General features: G+C 32.4%; 1 protein-coding gene across 1 annotated transcript in view; it reads right to left on the bottom strand.

Annotated features, from left to right (window-relative positions):
• Positions 1–12,894, bottom strand: part of LOC111037940 (putative ferric-chelate reductase 1 homolog) — a 54,948-nt gene extending 42,054 nt beyond the window's left edge. Inside the window, exon 1 of the mRNA XM_022320790.1 lies at positions 12,576–12,894. The gene's annotated coding sequence lies outside the window, so the exon portion shown is untranslated. The remainder of the gene's footprint in view (positions 1–12,575) is intronic.
• Between the last annotated feature and the right edge of the window lie 3,698 nt (positions 12,895–16,592).

Raw genomic sequence — 16,592 nt, 5'->3', positions numbered from 1 at the left:
AAAAGTATTTAAAAAACGTGTTGTGTTTTTGTAGACACGTTTTTCCTGGTGAATACTAAATAATAAATACTGAATGTCTAAATCATCAACAAACTTGACGGAAAAGTGGAAAACTTAATAATACAAAATAAACAATACCCATCTATAGCGACGAAACTCGCGGTGTGATGAAAAAATAAATGCTATTTCATCTATAATAGTCACCAGTATACAATAATAATATCGGTTTAATAATAATAACAATACACCCGACGATATTGTGCTAAGAGATTTTTAGGTCCGAAAATTGTTTGGGGAAATCTTTCGGGTCGAGCCACGCGATGATGCACTATACAAACAGTCAAGACCACAGCAAACGCCAAATCGTAGTAGAAATTAATACTAATAGGTTAGGTAGGTACGTAAGTGAAGGTTAGGTTCAGAGTTAGGTTAAAATATAAACCGTTATAGACGGATTTTCGACAATTTTATGACGATTATGTCTGCCAGCCAAAGCGCTCCATAGAGTATATATAACTAAAATAAAATACATTTCTACGCTTTCGAACACTAAAATAGACTAACGACATTGACGCATTAAAATATATATGTATGTTATATATGTGTATAATATCGTTGACGACAAGCTAGGTATGCGCTTATATATTTCCATCGCGTGTGAACTACTTTTCCATTTCACGTATATACACTTTGAATTTTAAATATTAAACGACCATGTAGTAAATGGGCAAGCGCCATTCGTTTAGGGCGTCTGATTTACTTGTACATTATCGTTTTGCTAAAGGAATTATTTTCGTTCAGTTTTTGTTGTTCAACGTACACAAAACCCACTGCGCGCGCATTCACAAAATAAATAAACTCCTTTTGTATCGAAAAAATCATTGCACATATTATATTATTTTAATATAACACGTACATTTTGGCCTGATTTTTGCTACGATGTAACGTGTTACAGGGTATTACCTGCATTTGTATATGTGCGATAATAAATTGCAATAGGTAGTCGTATCCGAAAAATGACTAATGATCACTTCAGCATACTGGACCGCCATAAATGACTAATGGGTCGACGTCCACTTCAACGCGAACGTTACAAGTGGAATGTATAAAAATTATTATGAGATTTCCAAACGTTTGCGGTTTTTTTTTTATCGCGAAAACGATTTGTCATGATTAAATGGACCAAAAACATCGCGGGACCGCGACGCAAACTAAATTTAAAACACTTTTGTCTTATGAAAATATTTAAATTTAAAAATATATCGTCGTCCACTGACCCTATTGTGAGAGAATATTATTGTGTAATGACTTACGGGTTTTTCAGACAGTCCATGGGTAAACAATAATAAAAACGACAATCGCGATGATGAGAAGAATATTCTTGAATAATATGATGTTTGACATTAATAACAACCGGTTCATATAATATTGTATACGTAATAATACTATGCTGCAGTGAAGTATACATTTTCCGTGGTGAAAATCAAGTTACAAATTCCGAATTTCCGGTTACGAATGGCCACGAATTGATTACTAACTAATGACCATAATTTTTTGTGGAAAATTCTGACTTAGCGGTGCACAGGGTAACGTACCTTGATGTATTTAATCTCTAGAAATACAATCTTCCGTTGTCGTAAAAAAACGCATTACGGTGCATAAACTCGGTGTAGGGCTTGTAAAGTGAACAGATTACACATTAATATTATACGTATTATATTGTATTGGGTATATAATAGGTATATAAACAAGCTCATTTCCCAGATTTATTTGAACTCAACAAAAAAATGTAGCTGTTTTTATTAATAATTTTGGCTCCTCGTCATTAAAAAGACTCGAATATCTATACTCAGCAGCATTAAATTGAATAATTTATACGAAAAAAAAATGATTAAACTTGGTGATACACTGCTAAGCGTGCTCCCAACATTTTTCCTTAAATAATAAATGTATTAAGACTTTGGTTTTTGAAATCCGTATGTATACAAGGACCATATTATTTTAAAACCGTTATATTTTTCTATGCCATTGAAGGACCGTCCTGTGTTGATCAATTTTTTTTTCAAATGAAAATCACCTGGCTTACTGCTAATTGTTAAAAATATGATGTCTTAACAAACTATGTGTACGAATCGAAATTCTAACGATCGTAAAGTTTTCGAATAATTAAACTTTAAATACTCAGAATAATATATTAACTATAATAACAGGCATAAATGACAGTATAACGGGGTTTAAAATGATTTAATTATATTAATATCAAAATTTAAAATTGTTTTATAAAATTAATTTTATGGTATGTACGCTTAGCATACACAGTTTAATAACTCAAAAACTACTTGTTTAGAATTTGTGTTTGGATACACCAACAACAACAAAAAAATCAACTTCTTAAAAATGTACTGTAAAAAAGATTGGTTCTCGTTTATTTATATCATCGCGGGACAACTCCTTCTAAAACGGTATAAAAATGGAAATACCCAATTGAAAATATTATGTTCCTTATGTGTACTTAAAAACAATAATAATAAATAATATTATCAACGACTCCGCACAACTCATTCCCCAATGAAATTGTAATTATAACTCAAATAACGAAGTGTCGCCGGTGGGCGGTGACTCCACCTAAGTCCATCAACTGTCTTGTAATGTTGTAAATGTCTGTATAGCTATATAGCTTATGTCTGAATTTAAAAAATGCATAGTCAAAGAAAAAGGGGGGGGGGGTGGTGAGCATGATTGGTAATCATTTTTTTTTTCAATTCCATTTCCATCACCTATTATGTGAACAGAATATAGAGTAAAATCAATGCGCCTTGTACATATTATATTCACGGTCATTATAATTCATCTAATCTGTTCGTGGTAACTCGCAAATCATTCGATCGGATATGATTTGTTTGAAACGCTAGAATTATTATTTTCATGCTGACCCCGCATCCTTGTTGCATCACACTATATAATATACAGAGTGATTCACCGGAAATGCTACATCGTTCCATTGGCAACAACAAAATTATAATTTCTGATTTTTGGAATTTTCAAGTACACTTAAACACTGGTTTTAAAATACTTGAGATTTGTATGCAGTATTTTAATAGGAGTGTCCTGTTGCGATGACATTTTTTTTCGAACCACCCTTTTTTACTGTCGATCGTTTAGTCTTAAGAAATATTTTATTTTCATTGTTAATCCAGTGTAAATGAACCGAAATTTGTAAGTGTAGTATATATTATAAACCATAGTAATTGGTTGAGGAGTATAGGTTATAATAATATTACGATGATATGACAATGAACTGCAATTATCTGAAAATATGGACTTTCAAAGTATAAATGCTTAAATTTATTTCCCTAAATCAGAATTTAAATAAATGCATTGTTAAGAGGAGCTTCTAGGTTATACCTACACGTGCTGTCTCAGTCTAATTAACACAGAACATGGCAAATTTCAAAACAATCGGTTGTACTCTTGTTATTTTTAATACAATAGTGAATTTACTATTATCAAATTTAACAGTAAGCATATTATTCAGAGCATATTAAACCTTTTTTTTGGTATCTGAATCTGTAAGTTGTAAACATTTTAAAATGCAAACTTTTTTAAATTTTTAAATGCTCTGAATGGACGAAAACATATTTGGCGAATTACTCTATAAATTAGAGTTCAACGAAATATACGAGATGATCGATTTTTATATTTATAATACGCAAAGCATATCGGAAGATTTAAAAAAAAAATCTAACTAATTATTAATAAAAAATAAAAAAATAAAAAATCGAATTAAATGACAAACGATTGTGAGGGGGTTAAAAAAGAACAAAGGAATGTTTACAAACGAATAAAGGAAAAAAAACTTGCGGTAAAAAATAAATCGGACCGAAATATATATATTTAATATATTGCCGTACCTATTTCGCCAGAACTCAGAATTGTTCTTTTATTTTATATCCCTATAATATTATTGCTAGTAATAAAAATATCACACACACTCGGCACATATTATTATGACGTGTACGGTTATCGCGGGTGAGTGTGTGTGTGTGTGTGTGTGTGTGTGTGTGTGTACATAAAGTAATAGATTAAAGTGTATTAAGTCTCTATAGAACGCGCAAAAAAAAAAATGGCCGCGAGAAGGAAACTAAAATGTTATAAAATATTATAAAAATACGTATTTTATGATAATAATGCGTATTATCATATTATTGTCGTAGACCGACGTTTCGTTCATGATAAGCGTCGTCGCCGCGGGAGCGAAAAAAATAAAACAAATAACCTAACCTACAGAATCCGGCGCAATTCTAACGATTTATCCGTACGAACATATTTTGGTCGAAACTCTCTTTCATTGTTTCTTATACTCGATTCAAGTATATGTATAATATGTGTATTATTATACGCTACGGTTTGATACGGACGCATATACGAGCGTTCAGTGTACCTATTTTTTTTTTATCTTTTTTTTACACAACCATAACAGTACGTTTTTACTGCCAAACTCCGAGGTTATATTTTCAGCTCACCAAATTGTGCGAAACATATAATAACAGCTGTGACAAAACTAATGTATATATATAATATATATATATATATATTTATATGTATGTATACTGTGCATTAATAAAAGAGAAAAATTATGCCATCAGAAAATAATATTGCGATGGGAATAAAAAAAAAACACATTAGGACTGGTGAAAAAACATCTCCGTTCTATAATGGCGTACGCTTGTGTCGACCACAATGGGTTGAATGGCATATTGAAAAAAAAAATGATAATATTTTGAAACCGACCGAACTACGATGTAGAATATTTTTAGGACTGTATAGTGTATATAATAGTGCATAATAATATATTAAACCTCGCTGTTTGCGAACAGAACGTTTAAATGAAATTAATATGTTCGGATAAAACGTTTTCAGCGTTCGAGTTCTTATTAAAAATCGACCACACGCGGCTACTTTTATGTACATAGTCTGGTGTAATTGGGAGAAAAACTAGGAAATGAAAACATTCCTAATGTTCAACAACTGTCCGCGATCAAGAGAGATGTAACGTATATTTTTTTTTTTTATAAACGATCATGTATTATGTTAACTTCAAAAATAATACATGACAATTTAGCCTTTAAAATGTAATAATATTATATCAATTACGAAAATTATTGATCACTTTTTAGAGGAAAAATTTTATACTTAATACCTATTAGTGATTATAATAAATACAATTATCATTTATAAAACATAACTTTTTCAGGAATAAAATGAACGACCCCCGTATATCCATAATATCTCATATTTAATATGATGTCGAAAACCGTTTGCTTCCGGCAGGTATAGAACACACGATAAGCTTCTCAGCTTTTACGCATTATGAAACCCACAATCGAGGAAAGTATGAGAATATTCAACCCACATGCACATCATACATACCTACATATCTTATCAATATGGTAATTGTTGTCTAGGTATTTAATTATTCAAGGTGGTTCACCAAGCATGCTGAGCGCCATTTTTCCCTCATAATGAATTTATTCAAATTATGATTTTTAGAATTCGTAAACATATTTGAATTTTATGTACTTTAGTTTTTATATTCAAATACTTAGATTCTTTATACTATTAAAAGAGTGGCGATATCAACTTTAAGTCTTCATGCGATGTGGCTTAAATTTTAAAGTTGAAAAAATGTCAAGTAAATGGAATTTCTACTTCTTTTTGGAAAACATATATTGTACAATAGTACCACATAATCATGTAATACATTTCAATTTTAAGCCAACATATTTTAACTCTTACACTTTACCTTACGTCTCCACGTAGGTATACTAAATATGAATTTTAAGTTTTCAAACTACAACCACCACCTATACTTGTTTGAAATAATTGGTAGTACTGAAGTAAAATATAATTTCACTGAAAACTTTGATTCTAAAAATAATTAATATCGAATATTGAATAAATTATTAATTATTTATACAAGCATTTAAAGTTTAGTAAAGAAGTTATTTAAAAGCTTCGTCGAAATGCGTACTGTGCAATGTGCATACTCCTCTAAACTTTAAATTCTTATAAATACGGTTCAAAATTCAATGTAAATAATTAGTAAATAAAAATCATTCTGCATCAGTAAATGAAATTAACAAGATTGGTTTCTATAAAAAAAAAAATTATTCTGCATAAAAAAACCACTTCGATGAAAAACAGTAGGTAAACAAACTCTATTGTTGTGACTATAAGTAAAGTAGAAATAAAAAGACAATTGCTTATGGTAAAAAAGAAAAAGATATATCTCCCCCTGCAGTGAACACTGTGAGCTATACTATATACTATATACTACCACATAATATACAACAATACACGGTTTTTTATATTATAATATTTATAAACACAGATCGAAGAATACTCAAACAATAGAGTATCGGCATGATCTATCGATATGTCTCGTCAAAAACTCACTTGACCACTATAATGATAATAATAATAATAACGTTCTGTATTATTGTTGTACCTGATCTATATTATTATGTATAATTACGTCACGTCCATATCGATTAGTCACACACTCGTCATGGGTGACTATCCAGACCTGTAGGGCTTTCTGTCCTTCTAGCCGTCTCATCATTTGACCCTAGAAGAACTAAGCTAGGCGAGCATGGGGCATTACTCGTATTGCGCAGATGGTAAGGTTGAAAAACTTGGTTGAGCCATTATAGTCAATATCGTTTTAAATATTTAAATTACTAATACAGGTTAACGGTAATACAATTGATAGTAAATATTTAAAATGATAATCACAATCTCTGCAGCGAAGCCAATTCATAGTGTAGCAATGACATTTAAAACAACTCAGGAGAGCTTACACATTTCCTTCAGGTAGACATAATATATTGACCGGAGAGTGTTTTCCATCATACTGTTTACTAGTTTTAAAAATCGGGAGAGTTTACCACCGCCCCCTAGAATATATTTAATGATTTTAGCAGCATCGGCACATCCCACGGTGTAGACTAGGTGCCACACAACAATCCTCGTCTCTGCGGAAGTCTCTCGCCACCATAGCTGATGCTGCTCACGACAAGCAAACAGTATTTTTTACGAACAGTGCACACCATATTATAGTAAGACGAGAAGCGTCCACGTCGTCCAAGGTCCCTCGAGAGACTAATCGTTCGGTCACAAATCACCGGGCGAATAATAAATTACCATTATTAATACGATATAATTATCGTAATGGCTGGCACGGTGACGGTGTTTCGGTAGCAGACATCAATGCATCATCGGACGCACGACACACTTCCGTTTAGAATACGACCATTAGGTGGGTACCTAATTATTATTGTTATTCGTCTGAATTTCAAATCGATTTTCTCACCATTTATCCTTCATTATGTATATCGCCGTTTTATGTTATTATGTGCATGCATATACTGCACATTGTAGCGAGTTTCTTGTGTTAAATGTCCATTAACCTGGCAGTCAATAAACGCGATTTACTCACAGTCAAAGTCTGGAAAACCGATACAATAACTGTGGCCATTCGGATATAAGAAAAAACAAACACAGAACGATAGAAACTTTATTTTTATATTTTTCGGGCACTTCGTGCTGATAATATAAATGTGCAATTATACGCGTACGCCAATGCATAACGACAACCATGTATCGTCGAAAAATAAGAAAAATGTTATTCGCGGTTCAATAATAAACGTAATTAACATTTTACTTTTGATTGTTTGAACTCGTAAAACCGATTAAATGCCACTCAAAAGCAAGCACATCCACACTACTTTTACAACATGTACTCATTGATTAAGTATTGATTGGTATTTATTATAATAATACTATATGGATTGGATGTCTACTTTACGTCCACGATATAAATTTCAGAGTTCATATAAAAGTAAATACCTAGTAATTACTTACTACCTACATATTTTTATTTGTCTAAGACACGAATGTTTTTTTATTTGCTTACTTTGCTATTTTTATTGACATCGAAAATGTATACTTTGTAAATATTGATAGGCATTTTATTATTTGAAGCATAATTGTAGAAAAGGGGGAAAAAATTAAATACATTTTCATGACCCAAATCACTAACCAAATTTTAACTTATTAATTACCCAACTACGATATAATTGTGTAACGAATGGGTATCAGTCGTCTTATTTGAAAATCTATGTGTGGAAAACAAAGAATTTAAGTGTCAGTTATTTAAACTGTTGAATTACGTTAACGAATAATTGACAACAGGATGAATTATACCTTTTGTGTTTATTCCACAAAAAATCCATTATCGAATAAAACTAAACAAAAATAAATAGAATGCGTACTACTAAGAAATACATTGAATCACGTCGTAAATGCACGAACAAGGAGCGTTTTTTTTAAATTTCTCCGCGATTCAATTAAGCTCGGGTCGATATCATAGTATTTTATAAAAAATAGTTAAGTAAAATCGACTGACCCGTAGACTTCTATTAAAACCTCATATTCAACGACCTATATAGACACGTGAACACGTGGGTACTAGATATTAAATTCAAGTGGTTTAGTCCGTGAAGTAGCAACACTAATACAACACGCGATTTAGGTATGCCGATATTAACGATCACATAATATTATTAAATATTTAAATATGCTCGAAATTCGTTTGATTGACAAAATATTCCACGGTCGCCAAAATATGTGGCCGAAAAATATCGACAACCCCTGTTCATATTATTATTATACTATTATTATTTTAGGTACCTATATATATATGTATCGTCGTCGTGCTAACCACTCGTTAGTAATATAGCAGTACTACCTGCGCACCGTTATCGTAATGTTGCAGTGATTTTTCGATCGGCTGTCGTGATGCTGCCTGCAAATCCGAAAAATATAGACGGCACACCGTCGTGTGTATTTTAATATTATTTTATCTATATACGCATAGCCGACGGGCAATGATACGTGTTGGATGGAAAAATAATAAAACCCGTTCCGCCGATTAAAATATTCAAGGAAGTGCCATCGTATGATATTATTATTCATGGGTGGAAACACTGCATACCGTCTACATACGAACATACATATAATATAATATACTGCATTTCACTGCCAGTGTCGTACAATAATACTCGAGTGTAGTTCGTTAACGGCGAGTTTCACCGATCCGAAATACTTTTTCTCTGGTCATCGCCGATATATAATATATGAACGTAGGTATAGCTAGCTGGTTGCTGGTGGCATATTATATCATTACGAAATAGAATCGAAATTCCTCCAAATAAGTGTACGATATGTTAAACCACAGTGTTGAGTAAACGACTGAGTGATGATAATCAATAATAGGTAATGTTATCATCATGTTGTCCACAAACACCGTCCTGCACAACGACAACGGTGTCCACACATACAGTGAAACCGCGGTTTTCAAAAATGTCAGCGGCTGCCCTAATCGAGCCTAGCTTGCTATAACAATTCGGTTGGATTTATACAACCGTTATGATTGTTCATCTTTGCTTTGATATTTCATAACATAATTATTCACTCACGTCCGGCCTACATCTGCCGCGAGCGATATGGGCAGTTTTGATTTTTTTTTTTTGACCGTTATAAATACGTAAGTACGATTTTGATACCGGCCATTTATAAGACTATACAGTGCTAATAAACTTGGATATCACTAAATGATTTTTCTTTTTTAAATTCGTCACTGTATCTATAATATTGTGTAATGCGACAGAATATCGTCTTTGGTACATGATTCGATAAGAAGACCGAGCGTTTTTAAAAAGTTACGAAATTATCGAAAAGCCACAAAGATATCCATATTGAAGTACGAATGTGTACCTATACTATATAAACAGCAAGTATAGATAATGTGTATTCATTTTCCGTAGTCTAAGATCCAAAGGTATCGTTTTCAATCGAACTAATGGAATTGGATACACGTGGCGACATGATGATTAACCCGGACACATCATCATACACGTTTAATTTTTTGCAAAAATCATCAGACTTGACGAGCGATAGCTCTCAAAAAGCATAATCGAATGCATAATCGTACACAATCATTCAATTTATTACACATAAGAATGTGCAAGCTGCAGTAACCGTACCTATGTTAAACACTAATTTTTGTGTTTCTAAAATTATACTCAAATACATAAGCTGATAACTACTATATTATATGTATTATTCAGAGTGATCCATTTGACTGACTACATTACTTTCCTAAGTCAATATTTGTATTTTTGAAAAAAGCTTTTGTATAGTTGTATTGCATTGTATTTATAAATTTATAACATTACATTGTACGACAAAAAATAAAATATTATACTAGGTGTCTATTGATTATACTTCTATATCCGACTTTTGCGGAGTACTATCCTTGTCATTTTACTCCGCTCATCTAAGCTCTGAAGATTAATAAATAAAAATAAAAATATATTTATTCAATAACAATATTCTCATAAATCTATTCTACTTCTAATTTTGAAATTGTTAATATAATAGGTTATAAAAAACAAAATCATTATGAAAAGTAGAAAAAATTATTTTTTTTAGAATTACCTAAGTGTTATATGCTTTAGTAGTTTCAACTAAAAAACACTTTTTTCAAAAATTCAAAAATTGAATTGCCAATTTAATTACTGCAGACGGATTACCCCGTTATATCTATATGCTTATAAAAAAATGTATAGTTAGAATTCTACGATTGAGGTACCTCTCTTCATATAAGGACTGTAGTAATTACTAGTAGAATATTATAATATTAATATAATATACGCCTGCAAACCTATATAACATTAAAATTCCGATCTAATTGATTTTAGTGAATGTACGGAAATTAAGGACGTTCGACATTCTTGATTTTATTTTTTATTGTGGTTAATACTTAAAATACTCAATACCACGAAACGTCTGTCGTCATAATTTCCTGTTTGAATACTCGTATAATACCGTGAAGTATTAATTTGTATTGAATTACTTGTGTCTTACTTGGTATCTACTTCTATCTATCTTACTATCTACTGTAATGTTGTTTCAACAAAAACGCCTCGAAGACACCACGGTTTGTGAAGTCAATGACTTTTTTCTAATCGTTTTTAAAATCAATACCTAACAGTAAACGTTCAAAGACTATATATTAAATAGAGCATAATTTAATTATAACAGCCGAATTAGCATTTTATGATCTGGTATCTATTATAGTGCATTTAAATAAACACATCAACAAACGATAGTGAACCACATTTTTAAGTGCTAGTTGAATTTAGTTATTCTTAAGACAATCATAATTTTGTAGCTTCATGTACCTTTACACATTTTTTAAATATTGGCCTGAAAGCCATATTATATATTTTGGTGAACTTCAATATTTGTTTGCAATAAAGAGTCTAACATATAATATAATATATATCATAATAAAAGACACAATTATATTATTACCTATAGCATGTTACAATTATAATGATTTGGTATAGGTATTATATGTTTATAATTTGACACACTCGAAATATGTTTTATGTTAAAATTAAATTATTTGTGATAATTGGAGATATATTTAAGTAATTATTACTAGTTATAAGTCAATCTAAGTACTTTTATATTACGCAATTGACAATTTTGTTGGTTTTCTATATGTAGGACGAGTATAGATGATTAAATCTTACTCCAATGAATGATGATGAATAGAGGCAAGTTTTACAAAAGTTGTGAGGAGACAAAAAAAATATGAATATTACTTTAGTTTTTTTGTGGTAATATTTATCCAAAACTATTAAGTCATTATTATCTTATCAATTACCTAATCTAATACGGTATCTTTGTTAGATACCTACTTACTAAAAGTTGTAGTAACGCGTATACATATTTTAGGCTTACGAAACTCGTTTCGATTGTATAGGTGTATAGAGTAGATAAGACTCTGTCAAACATCGACACACCCATTTGTTGATCTATAAATGGCAATGGTACTAGATAGTCGTTGAACTATCGTCGTAAAGTTATCGCTCAACAGCAAATCTCAATATCTCATCGCATCCCGCTGACTGCGAGGAGTCTGCGGGAGACTTTAACGCTTTACTCGCTCTGCTGACTGCGACGGACAATTGCTTGTTCGTTCTCAATTCGTATCGTCATATTATAATAATAAGTATTATACTGTACATTTAATTTACAAACTTGACATAAAATACACACACCCACCCGTAATAGGTATATTATATTATCATGTACTGTTATAATTCATGAATTCTCTATACATAACACGATTATATCGAATATTTAAGCAACATGATCAACAAGTACTGCTTATAACTTGTATTATCTTTTTGAAGTCACACCTAGCGTAATGACTGTTATTGTATAGGCATCTGCAGTAACCCTATGGTATTATTATTATACACCTATAATTAAATAAGAAAACGGTGTCTCGCGAACGGTCAACCCAAATATGGGTTGTGTTACGAAAACAGACCAATAAGAACGGTCCTTTTTAAAAACCTACCGGCAGTGTTACGCATTAAGTGTCGATTTTGATAACATTATTTTGACATGCACTATTACGGTCTGGCAAAACTAACCTGTGCGTGGACAAAGTGTCGCCGCGTATATAGTGTTCGAGTGGCGTTGCTCTATACAGTGTTATCCTTGCCGGCAAGGGTAAAGTCGACCAACTTTCAACTTGTCGATGGAAAAAGAAACAAACGGACAAATAAAGAAAACGAACGGCACACTGTCTGTAAAACTGAATAACTGTTCGATCAATCGCGTCCGCGTCGAACCATCGTATTGCGCGCGCTCGGGATACGTTCTACCGACGTGATAGTGACCGGACGAATGAGTGGCGTCGGCGGACGGCCGTGTGCAACCGGAATATACGAACTCTCGGGCCGGACAGAGGCGGCGGCGGCGGCGGCGGCGGCGGCGGCTGCAATGGCCTTCGACGACGACTACGATGAATAATAATAATAACACTGCGGCGGCGGCGGCGGCGGCGGAGTGAAAGAAACGCAAGCGCGCGCACGCATACACAAAACTTGTATACAAAAAAAATGTATATGTGTAGGTACGTACATACATATTATCACAACGAGAATACTACTACTACTACTACAACTGCTCTAATACTATAATACTACGATGGAATATAATAATATTATGTAGAACTGTAGAGCCATGTAGAGGTAATATTGTCCGTCGTCGTCGCCGTCGTCGTCTCTCACACGCACCCGACGATATTAAATGTATTGTATACTGTGCAGTGGCGGGGATGTGGATACATTGTTATTATTTTCGTAGTAGTATTTTAATGCGCGTAAAACCTAAACCACAGTAGTGTTTACGAACGTGTGTCACTAACCCCCCCGGTTGCTACGGCCCGCCGGCAAGTCATCCCTCCCACCACGACCGCGGCAATACCTCCTAAAAAATAACAGCCGCGGTCGTGCGTGCGTTTGTATACAAAACGAAACGCAATAATGCAGTACGCCAAAGTCCACACGGCGATACCCGTACACCTGACGGAACCTCGACGAGTCCTTGTTTATTGAAAAGGAGAATTTTCTCGTACAGATTTCGACTCAAAGGGGTTTTTGAAATTTAAAAGTTCAAAGACGCATAATTTTTTTATTAGACGCACAACACAATTTCGTTTTTATAACAGTACTACAGTCGTGTTTAATTTTGATTTTATTTTTATAAGCTTCGACCAAACGTTACTGTACACTTTGAGTTGATAGCAAAAATGTTTGCTATTGTATTTAACAATAATAGAATACTACGGCATGCGATGTTTGCACCGAAAATCAGTCATTTACCGAAAAATAAATTAATAATGCGGTACTTGCTTATTATAAATAAATTAGAAAATGCCGTCTCCGCTCTACAGACTCGTTTTTCCTGAACTTTGAAAACGTCCATTGTGCAGTGACCTACTCAATGACGAGGTGCCTTCACTGGACATCTACTATACAGCAGAGCGACTTCCCCGGGGTTTTAATTGTTGACCATATTATTTACAGACGTACAGTATCACGACTTGTCGTACCATCGCGGTGAATCTGTCGTCGACCGACAGGTATGATGAGTGTGAGTGGAGTGTGGACCGTGTCTGTCCCGCAAACCGATACATTGTCGTACAATATATTTACAATACGAATTATAATGTGCCCGATGTGCATTAATTATATAGGTAAATAAGTACTGTTATATTATATGTGCACGCGATCGTATCGATTTTAGCCTTAGAAAAAAATGAAAATCCTCACAAGCCGTGCAGAGTTATATTATCCAGAGTTATTATCCTTTACTGTTCAGCGTTTTCTATTATTGCAACTCGACCGCATTCCGATGCAGTTTTCGTGTTGTCTGCAGTTGTACGATTGCATTAGGTACGACGTCGGTGGGTGAGAGGCACAGACGATAAGACAGTGTGGTGTCACGTGTATCGCGTGATCTATTTGAAAATCTATCGAATTATTAACACTGCATGACTAGGTAGATACAAGCCAGGGCAAGTTAATGATAATTTTTAACCGAGTTAAGTTAAGTTAACAGAAAACATTTTTAGAAGTTTAAAGTTAATAGTTGTCCTATTTTTTTTAACTCAATTAAGTTAAAAGTTATTTGAAAAGTTATAAACTTTTAACTTATTAACTTAAGCTAAATTATTTATTTATTAATTTTTTTAGTAAATAAGCAGCTAATACTATGGTTTAAAATAATTAAAAGTAAATGTTTATGCAATATATATCATCCATAAAAATGTTATTATATTTATTATTTAATTATTTGTAAATGAACGAAATTGGATTTGATTAAAAGTAACTCACTATTTATTAAGGTTATATCAATAAAAATCAGTTACGTTAAAAATTAAATTAATGAAAATTAAATTTTAAAAAGTTAAAATTAACTTAACTTTTTAACACGTTTATGCCCAAGCTTGCAGCTATATCTATATATACCACGAACCTAATCGGCGTAATCAACGGTAAGTTGGTACTTACTCAAAATTTAAGGACTATACCATAAGAATAGTTACAAATATAATATACTATTGTCATCTATTACAATAATTAAATATCAATAATATAAAAAATGCACTGTTTTCGGCGAAAATTATTTCACCCTACTATACCTACCGGATTACTAACAATAAAATGAATTACAAAAAATACCAAAATAAATAAATCATAAAATGTACTTGCAAGTTGCAGGTAATATAGGCTGACAGACCGTTTTCGCTCAAAACCATTTTTTGTATGCAATGATTTACCGTCAAATTAATTGAATAAAAATCAGTTAAGTTAAAAATTAAGTTAATGAAAATTAAATTTGTACATGTTAAGTAAAAAAGTTAAAATTAACTTAACTTTAACTTTTTAACTCGTTTATGGGTAGGTAAATTTTGTTTTCTGTTGTCAGCCCAGTGTTGTACACACGTTATGTGCGCATTATAATATTCCAATAAATCGCGGAGCTACATTATATATATATTAGAATATAGTAGGGGTAATATTACTGTAGTGCCAGACGGATTGCAGAATGCCTCGGGCCTCGGCTCGTTGGAGAGAATTGTGACGATGATAATATTACTATTTTTATAATGCACTGGCGCTGGAGGTTTAGTCGAACGAACCGTTTAGAGCAGGGCAAATGGCGGCACGAACTTTATCTGACCAGCGGACGGGAAAGCTATTTCTTAGACATTTAATTTAACGAGGTTTTCATTAAATTTTAGTTTAAAATTTTATTTTTTGATATCACCTTTACTCCCTTTGAATAAACACGAACATTGCATTTTGATGTCCCCAAAAAACTGCAAAAATTCCTAATGAGGTCCTACAAAAAAAATATTAATTTGTTATCATTATACTCATTATAGTCATTAATCATGTGTAATCATAAACGAACAGCCTCCCTCTTTCACCAATACTAGATAACTAGATAATATTCGTTATTACTATATACTTTCATTTCAGGGAAACTTATTTTTAACGTATTTATAAATCTATTAAATATAATATATTATTATTATGATATCAATGTATGTACAATTTCGAAGGAGCATACCATGTTCTAAGGAGTAACATTTAGGCAATTCATATTACATGTATATTTGGCTGTGTCAATGTGTGAGTAGTTAACATCGAATGAACATACTTCGTTTAATCCGTTATCGCCTTCAACTCTAGCACACGCACGGGAATATTATGTCAATACAACTAAGGAAATTAAATTTATTTTTGTTTACATATCTCGGAAAACTACGAAAATAATTATACATAAAACATACGTAATTTCAAACATGGTTGGGTTCATAAGTTTCTAGTCTAGACTTTTTCTAATTAAATTGTGATAATATGATGTGTCCAATATAAATACGAATGTGATGCAATTATTTCACAGAATTTAAAAAATAATGTCTCTTCACGTTTAAGTAACTTGAAATTGAAAATCGACTTCTTGAATCGCCTAGATATTTTGTTAAAGAATTCATGCAGATAAACATAAAACGTGTAAAAGTTACGAGAGCTGCGATCCCTTCAATAGTCTCTCTGTCTCCACAAACTAGCAGTGGAGCCACGATGTATTAT

This window comes from Myzus persicae, unplaced genomic scaffold, assembly GCF_001856785.1.
Source record: "Myzus persicae strain clone G006 unplaced genomic scaffold, MPER_G0061.0, whole genome shotgun sequence".
NCBI classification, from domain to species: Eukaryota; Metazoa; Arthropoda; class Insecta; order Hemiptera; family Aphididae; genus Myzus; species Myzus persicae.
The sequence above is the reverse complement of the archived record's forward strand: the minus strand, read 5'-3'. Positions and strand labels throughout refer to the sequence as shown.